Genomic DNA, 8,934 nt, shown 5'->3' on the forward strand with positions numbered 1-8,934 from the left:
GACAGCCTGGGACAGAGCTGGTGGGAGTTCTGTGCATAAAGCCTCAGACCATCAGATCTCACCTTTGCATTTAGGTTCAAGAGCAGAGAAATCACTTAGGTCTCCACCAGTAAGAACTCACTATCCACAGCCCCAAAAGAACCTATTAAGGAAGTCATCATGGAACCTAGAAAAAGCTAACAGCGGATCCAATGCTTGCAACACGGACTCTCAAGGCTGGAATGCTTTGCAAACAAAGCCAACCATTGCAGCCTGAATTGTGGCTGAAAATGGGCCTAGAGAAGGCTTATAAGAGAACATGAACCACTTTCCATCAAAGCACTGCACTGAACCTCACAGGGGTTGTCTTCCTTTATAAAAACAGCAAACAGGTACGTTTTCAGCTACTTAGATGGATCAGCAGCAACAAAGCCACTGCTCTGATTTGACCTACGAGCTGTCCAAAGCACTCAAGCGTTCGGGGTGGGGCGGGAAGGCATCTGGAGCAGAGGGACGTGCCCTGCATTCATCACTCACCAGGGAATGAGTCCTCTGATGAGCTCACAAGTGCATGTGATGCTGGGGCCTGGGCCGGCTTGCAGGAGGTGAATCACTGAGACAGCGATCTATTCTTGTCCCTGTCCCTTCCCTTTGCTCTGGCTCTCTTCCTCAGTCTGCATCCTGGCTGTGACGGCTGAACACCTTTTCTGCACCATGTCTCTATGCTATCAGGTTTCTGCTTTGGAGCTGGTGGACCATGGATTTAAACATTTGGAATCCTAAGCCAAAATGAGCCGTCTCCTCCCTTGAGTTGTATACAGAGGGCACTGTGTTCCAGGAGCAGAAGCTCATGCACTTGCCCATTACCCTACTCAGCTGTAACTTTTTTCTTCCTGTCTCCTACCCTGATCACTGAGAGCACCACTTCACCAAGGCAACTTCACATTACCACAGCCCTGAGGCTTTTGTGGCACCAACAGCTGTCTTTCTTTTCCTCAAGAGAAGTGATTGGCAGTCCTACTGGCAATCACAGATGGACACTATCCTAGGGAAAAAGGGCTGACCAGCTCTTGGGCCTCTCACCTGTATGTGCCTGAAAACCAGACTGATGCTTGGCCTTCACTCTGTATTTGTTTATTAAGTCTGATCCCGCTCGGTCCTGCGTGTAGGCATGATGATCGTTTCGAGAGTCTGTCCGAAAGCTGGCGATATGAGGTTGCCTAGCCCTGAATGTACGTAGTCTATTTCATTCCTTCAAGACTGACACCAAGATGAGACTTACACGGACATTCTATTACCAATGAGGACGCAGAAGTCTCTAGTCATTACCCAAAACCTGCAGTCAGCTTGGACTCCAGCAGAGCATGCATGTAACTGAAACTGGCCCAAACTGAAACAGTTGTCTCAGGGAATCCAACCTAAATGATAAGGACTCCCAAAGACAGCTTGCAAAACCGGAAGTGAGCTCATGGTTAACAAGACCCTAGCCCAGCCCAGCAAATCACTAAATGTGATCTCATTCTTTTGAGCTATCCAGGCTAATACTCTTCAGCATAAGTGTGCTCCCTGTGGCTCAAGCTGGCCTCTGTCTCTCACTGATGTCTTTTTTTTTTTTTTTAATTTTTTTAGTATTCATTTTGTGTCTGTGTGGCCAGCTCAGCCCACCATGGGATGGGGCTGGCTGGCATGTGGTGCTGGGGGATTGAACCGCGGTCTCTGTGCTTTACTTAGCTTAGCTTGTTCTAAGTAGTTGCTTTAGACCACTGAGCCATCTCACCAGCCCTCTCACTGATGTCTTAAAATTATTTTTCTACAAATACAGTCAAGAGCCTATGTGGACAGGCTGAGGTCGCTCTTTCCTTGGGGGACCTCATCCAGCAGCAGCAGCAGCAGCAGCAGAGGGGATGTAACTCAATGATTGCCAACTTGATGTGCTCGTCTGAACTAGTCTTCTGCAATCAGGAATGGCTACTCATGTTTGTGTCTGAGTAGGGAGAGGCCCAGTGTGTAGTAGGTATGGTTGGCGGTGTGGTCCTGTTCATGCCCACTTCCCAGAAACTTTGCGTCCGTGCTGCAAGGTTCCTGTTCCCATGCCCTGGCCACAGGTGACTAAGTGGTAATGTACACTCAGCCCACGGGCCACAGGCAGGCGAGGCCATTCAGATCTACTTCTCAGGAATCTGAGCTGTGAACAGAGATAAAGTTCTTTCAGTGGCAGCAGAAGCCTTAGCTGCCAGGGGCGAGGAGCTGGTAACCCAAGAAGAGAGGGGCATGGGGAGCCAGGGAGAGAGAGTAGGCAGGCTGATCATGATGCTCCCTGGACGAGAGACGCAGAGGTACCCTTAGCTCCCGGCTCTTCTCAGTCTCAGGCAGTGTGACCAGAAAGGACTGGTCCCTGGGGGCCTGGGTGACTCCCTGCCCAACTCACTTTTGCGGTTACCCACCGCCACAACCTCAAGTGCTCAGGCAGAGCCCAAAGCTTGTGGGAAGCTCATTTTCCTTGTTTCTAGCAAGACTAACTTAGCGCGGGCAGTATTTCCATTAGTTGTAAAACAAAAAGCAGCTCATTCATCATTCACAATAAAACACAGACGTGGGATTCATGAGCTGGTTCAGAGCACTGAATCTGGGCCTCCCTTGGCCGCACCATCAACAAGGCCCATGGGGGCCACACGAGCAGAGCTGGTCTTTCACTCAATGTGAGGACTGCTGGGAAACCAAGGAGTAACAGATGTGTCCAGATTAACAGAATTGGTGAGAAGAGGCCATTCGGTGTCGCCTATCATTCAATTCTCTGTTATTCTACTTGACACCAAAGGGATTTTCCTCTGAGCTGATGACCCTTGATTTTCCTAATTTCAGATGTGTACCCTGGCCACATCCTTCTGTACCCCTGACTTTGATTACCAGCTAGACTTGTGCTCCTGCTGTGGCCTTGCCTGTGCCTGTTGTCACACCAGCCTGACTGAATATCGTATTTCTAGCTTGTGACCTGCCTGGTGGCTTTGCAGAATCTAAGCAGTAGCACTCAGTACATATGTGTTCAGGATTTCTCAAGGTTCTGCAGTCTCAGGACCTGTGACACACTAAAGAGCATTCCTTCCTGAAGCACATGTGCAGAGGAGCCTGTCTGTGGGTGAACCCAATGGCCCTTGTCTGCTCCAACCTCAGCAAGGATAGAAGCTTTGCTTCTCATGCCCGCACTGACTTGGAGAATACGTAAGAATATCATTAACTTCAAACAACTTCTCTCCCAGGACTGCCTCTAAAAACCTGTTGCCTGCACATCTTGGATCAATTACAGTTTTTTTCAGAGAATCATCACGTTGTTGAGTCTTTGCCTCCTGGAGGACTAAAACTGAATTTGGCTCTCCTCTTCAATTTTTAATTCTGAGTTCTGTTTCGTTTTGGCATTTATATGAGCCCTCTCATAACCACAATAGTGTAAGACTAACTTGTTTTCCCACAAGGAACCTGAAATCCAGAAAATGTGATAGTCTGTTCTTAAGCACAAACAACTGTAAAGCAACCCTTGCTGATGTCTTCTGAGGGACTAAAGAAACCCATGCATATCTTATCTGAAAAGTACTTATTGTGAATGTGCACCTTTATAGTGGGACTATACAGCTTGACCACAGAACTTCCTGTCACAGGATTATAGGAAAAGTTGTCCTGACTGCCACAGGGCTTGGTCAGTGCAGCCGGCCTCCTGGTAGAAAAAGACACCCCTTCTTTCTAGGTAGCTGGCATCTCTTCCATCCATGACCATGGCTTGGACAGGCGGTCTCAGAGCACTGCCCAACCCCCACAGTGGCCTTGGTTGAATCCCCAAGAGAAATGAAAAACCAAAAACACTGCCCTTCCATTCTGGACTAAATCTAAGTCACCCCGATAAAACATCAGAATCTGTGATTCCTGCCTGAGATTAAATACCGAAATTGAACACGTTTAGAAAGCTTTACAGCAATTTGATCTCAGTGTGACAAGTCTACATGTACTAATGTGCCAATGTGCAAAGAACTGGAAGAGCCAACAGCTCATCCTTCACCACGGACACAGTAAGCAGTGTACTGCGACATAATTTTCTGAAGGAAAAAGCTACTTGCTGTATTAAAAAGAAAATCCTGGGGTACTTCCTTTTCCTGTAGAATATACAACATATCTTTTTAACTTAGCTGCACTTACAAAGACACAAAGACAAAACCAGAACCACCGCTGCCAACGTGCCCTGCCCGACAGGTCAGGGAAACACTCCATATTACCTTGTGAGGTACAAACCAAGTGGAGAGAAAGTTTTACTCATTTATCATTTGCTGAGTAAACACAGAACAGATATACGCCCGTTGTTTTTCTTTTAGCCAACCCAGCACATTTAACTACACAGCTAAAGGTAGCTTCTGATAAGAGATGTAAATATTTGCCTTTCCTACTTAGCGACAAGGACAATGCTTGTACAAGCCACTTTCGCTAGCCAGCCTCTCACTCTGCTTGGTACATTAGCCTAGAGCGTTCAGAGCACACAAGCAGCCTTATCAGCCTCCGCCCTGTCGAGCGTCAAGTCTGTCCCTCACCTCGCCAGGGGCCTTCCCAAGCAGCTCTCAGTGCGCAGGTCAGCTGGCCCCCAAAGGGTCCCTGCATGCACCCAGCAGTGGATATAGACTTCAAGTATTCCCAAACTGCTTCCCAGGGGCCAGCAGTGACACAAAGGGAGGCCGTGGTGTCTCAGGCTTTTCTGTTGGTCCCTGTAAGTGTCCTGTGCAGCAGTCACCCACATCCACAAAGCATTTCACGTCCACTTCATAGCTATGAGCAAGCAAAGCAAAACCCTACAGCTCTACGATGACCTTAGTTTAGCAACCAGCGCTAGATGTTCTATCTGACGCTGTGTATGTCAGGAGCAGGAAAATGTGTTCAAATGAGCTACTTCAATGGGAAAAAAAATTCTAAACTTCAGCAAGGCTTCTTGGAATTTTTTTTAATAAAGTGCTTGTGCAGAAATGGGTTCTACGGGCTGAGTCTAAGATTGACGCCAAGACAAAACCAGCTAGAGCGAGAACTTTTCAATTTAAGGAAATTCTCTTGAGTACATTTCACAAGAATCACTACAAGTAAATGAGGGACCCTGATGGCAGCAAAATGATTTAAACATCTAAGATGTTTAGAATAGATTAGGACTGACAGATTAATTAGATACAGAAATCTGACTTTTAAAAACAGGGGTATTTTCTAAGAGCTCCCTGGTAGGGCAATGGTTTCGCCATCCCACAGAGCTCCCTGGTAGGGCAATGGTTTCGCCATCCCACAGGGAAGCCATCCACCTAGCACTCGCCCAGACGGGCTCCTGAGCCGCGCCATCTCCACGCAGGGCCCAAGGCCCCCCAACACGCTCTGTGAGCCTGCAAGTTCAGAGGCGTAGTGTCTACTTCTGGCTGGTCCACGCCTGAGAAACCACGTTGGTATGAAACATAAACATAAGTCAAATGAGCCTTCATGGCCTGGGAGGAGGACAGCAGGGTGGAAACAAGAACGAATCGACGGAGTATGCTGACCAAATAACCTAGCTGTGATTGGTGCAATTAGGGCTCAGGTTTACATCTAGTTATAACACTAGACTTTGTGATAGAAATAGAATTTGAAAGAAAGTGGATGGCAACATTTTCAATTAAAATAAATTAGCTAAAGTAAAATTAGAACTAGAGGCTTGGGTGTTAGGGTGTAGCTCAGCAACAGAGCACTTGCCTAGCATGAGAAAGGCCCTGGGTTCTACCCCTACCTCCACCAGAAGAAAAACCAGAATTTAATTAAAGCAAATGGCTACAAAGTATATGTAAATAAAAATCAGTATTTATAAGGCAATTAGTATTCAAAATGGACAGCTAGTTTTAGATCCATGAAAGTATTTTTGTCTGAATTTCACATAGTAATTAGTTGAGTTAAACAGTATAAAATAAGGGCCAGAGAGATAAACCAGTGGCTTAATCACCTGCCTGGCAAGCGCAAGGTCCTGAGTTCAATCCCTAGTACCTAAAAAAAAAATTTGTAAGTGTAAAATATATTCTCATAAATAGAATCACATAGCTCTGAAAACTTGCTGTTTAAGGTAAAACTGTTAATTCTAGAATTAATCATTCCTTTATTCAGCTGTGTATAGAGTTTCACATATTGGGTTAGTTATCCCTTAAAAAAACACTTCTGATGTGAAATTTCCAACATTTTCTTTTTCTTTCTTTCTTTCTTTCTTTCTTTCTTTCTTTTTCTTTTTTTTTACAAAACTGGGGATTGAACTCAAGTCCTTGCACTTGTCAGAGAAGCGCTTATTCTACTGAGCCATCTCCCTGGCCCAACATTTTCTGAGTATTCTGAAAAGTTAGATTTAAAAAAAAAAACTCCTTATGATCAGCTTGGACAGGTTAAAGAATTTTATTATTATTATCATCTAACCTTGGAGAAAGCCATCTGACTGAAAATGATGAGAAGTTTCCACCCTAAATCCATCTGCAAGGAAGTCCTAGGAAAATCACTACCAACACCCCTGACCTAGCTGCTCCTCTCCCCTGGAGCCCAGGCCAAGCTACCCCTGCTCAGCCCAACAGCTTCCACCCCCCAGGAAGGCCTGGGCCTGCGTCCACATGGGGTGGAGACCACGCCAGCTCACAACCAGGAAGCAGCCTCTTGTGATTGCCAGTTTCTTGGGGACCTTCCCAGCGGTAGTGTTCCTAGACTGAATCCAGAAGCTACCTGTAGTCTAAATAAAGTAAACCTGACTTTCCTAAACCATCTGGTCACCTACGCCTCCCTCATGCTGGACCTCAGTGTGGATCTTTATAGCCTTGAGGAGATACTCGGACTAGAAAGATGTGATTCATTAAAGAGAGAGGGAGGGGGAGAGAGAGAGAGAGAGAGAGAGAGAGAGAGAGAGAGAGAGAGAGAGAGAGAGAGAGAAAAGTAAAACAAGTCCAGGTACTAACAGGCAGTTAAACTTGACTCCTGTGGACAAAGTCATCTTGAAGATGAAAAAGTTCTGGGCGGTAGTCACAGTTGCCTAACGATGTGCATATACTGAATACCATGAACTGTATAATTTAAAATGGCTAAGGCGGTGAACTCTGTATAAACCATTTGCCACAGCACAATGTCAGTCTTGTACTAATATTCATACAGCCCCCACCCCAGTAAGAATATATATGGCCAAAATTAAAGAAACTCACTCTAAAATCAGAAAAGGACAAGGCATTACATTTCCAGTTTTGCTGAAGTGCTCTCATCATTTAAACTATATAAAGATAGGCCATTCAAGCGTTAGCACCACACAGTAGCTCCCCTCAACATTACTGCTGGCATTTAAAAGTGATTCTAATTTATGTGCAGCCCCTTCTGGCTAATTTACTGTGTTCCTTATAAAACTAAATAAAAACAGAAACAACAACAAAAGAACCTACTATCATTCCCTAAAAATGTTCTGTATGGATTCTTTTCCAAAACAGTGGCTACAGTTTCTTCCTACTTTTTATTTTCACTAAACTGAAATGTGGTTTTTCATAATTTGGACTATTTGTGCTCCACGCTACCTGAAACACACTTGGAATGAACAGACTGGGGTGAGTGGTGCCACGGCTACAGGCTGGCAATCCTGTGGGCACCGCTCTTTCAGTGCCAGGCAGATGTAGAAATCCTTACCTTGGGTACGGCGATGGAGGGGAGGCGAGCGCCAGCTAGCCTCACAGATGCTCTCATTGGTGTCAAGAGTTCCATAAACAGCAGTCACAAAAGCCTGCAGCAAGCTGTCAGGATGCCTCCTTGTAAACAAAAAAGTCCAGTTCATGTTTTCTTGGTCACAGAATCTAGCAAACAGACCAATCGTGACAGTGCCAGTTACGTCACAGGCTTGCCCAAACCACGGCAGGCCAAGCAGCAAGGGGCTGGCTGTGCAGGTGTAGCCAGAACCCTGGTTTTGCCAAAGGAACGCGAAGCCCCTCCATCCGAGTTCACTGATTTTCAAGAAGAAATTGAAACGCAGCACCGCCGCTGCGCACCTCCTGCACAGCTCACAACCGACCACCTCCACTGCAGAAGAGCATGAATGCTAACTCCAGATGCCGTAGCACTTAATGCAAGTGTTTTAAAAAAATTTATTGAAGAAATGTGAACATAAGGGGGAATGTTAGCACCGAACACCCTATTAAGCAAATCCCATACTTGTTAAAGAGAGAAACGTGTGACTCTGTAGTATGTCATTAACAAAATTTTAAAATTTGTTTTATATTTATTGAAACTCAAAACAGATGAGCCAAGTACCTCTAAAAGATTAGCAAAGGAAGATTAGCAAATGGAAGTGGAGAAGTACTTCCACAAAGACGACGACCAAAAATTAGCCTGAGAACAAGTGCAACACTTGGACTCGTGACCTCGGTGCCAGTCTGCCAAGCCCACACACAGTCCTGCAGACTACGCGCTGGGCCTGGGCGCTGGCGGGGCTGGGCTTCTCCCCCAGCCTCTTCCAGCTTCTCAGGGTCCCCAGCACTCCCTCCATCTCCAAAGCTAGCGATAGTGCCTCTCTCTCCTCCCAACTCTCACTCTCCCAACTCCCCGCTTCATTTTTGATTCGAAGAGGCCCAGCTGCAGACTCCAGAGAGCCTCTCTCCAAGCCTGGCGCACGGGGGCCTGAGGTTCAGCTGTAACCTGCCTAGCGTCTCTGTCTGGCGTCATTACTTGGCCTGCCACAAAGAGAGTCTTCTCATTAAATACACATGTAAATATACATGAAATACACAAAATTAATATTTTTTGTGATAGTTCAATAACTGTCATTCATTTGTTCTAATCCACAGAATTTATCTTTTTTAATCTAAATAAAACTCATTAAAGTGGCCAAATACAACCATGGCAAAAAAGCTAAGGGCTGTAACTAAATGTATAGTATTACAAAGTAGTGGTTATTTGTGTGCGTTTATATGT

Source organism: Octodon degus, unplaced genomic scaffold (genome assembly GCF_000260255.1).
Source record: "Octodon degus isolate 3935 unplaced genomic scaffold, OctDeg1.0 scaffold00207, whole genome shotgun sequence".
Classification (NCBI taxonomy): domain Eukaryota; kingdom Metazoa; phylum Chordata; class Mammalia; order Rodentia; family Octodontidae; genus Octodon; species Octodon degus.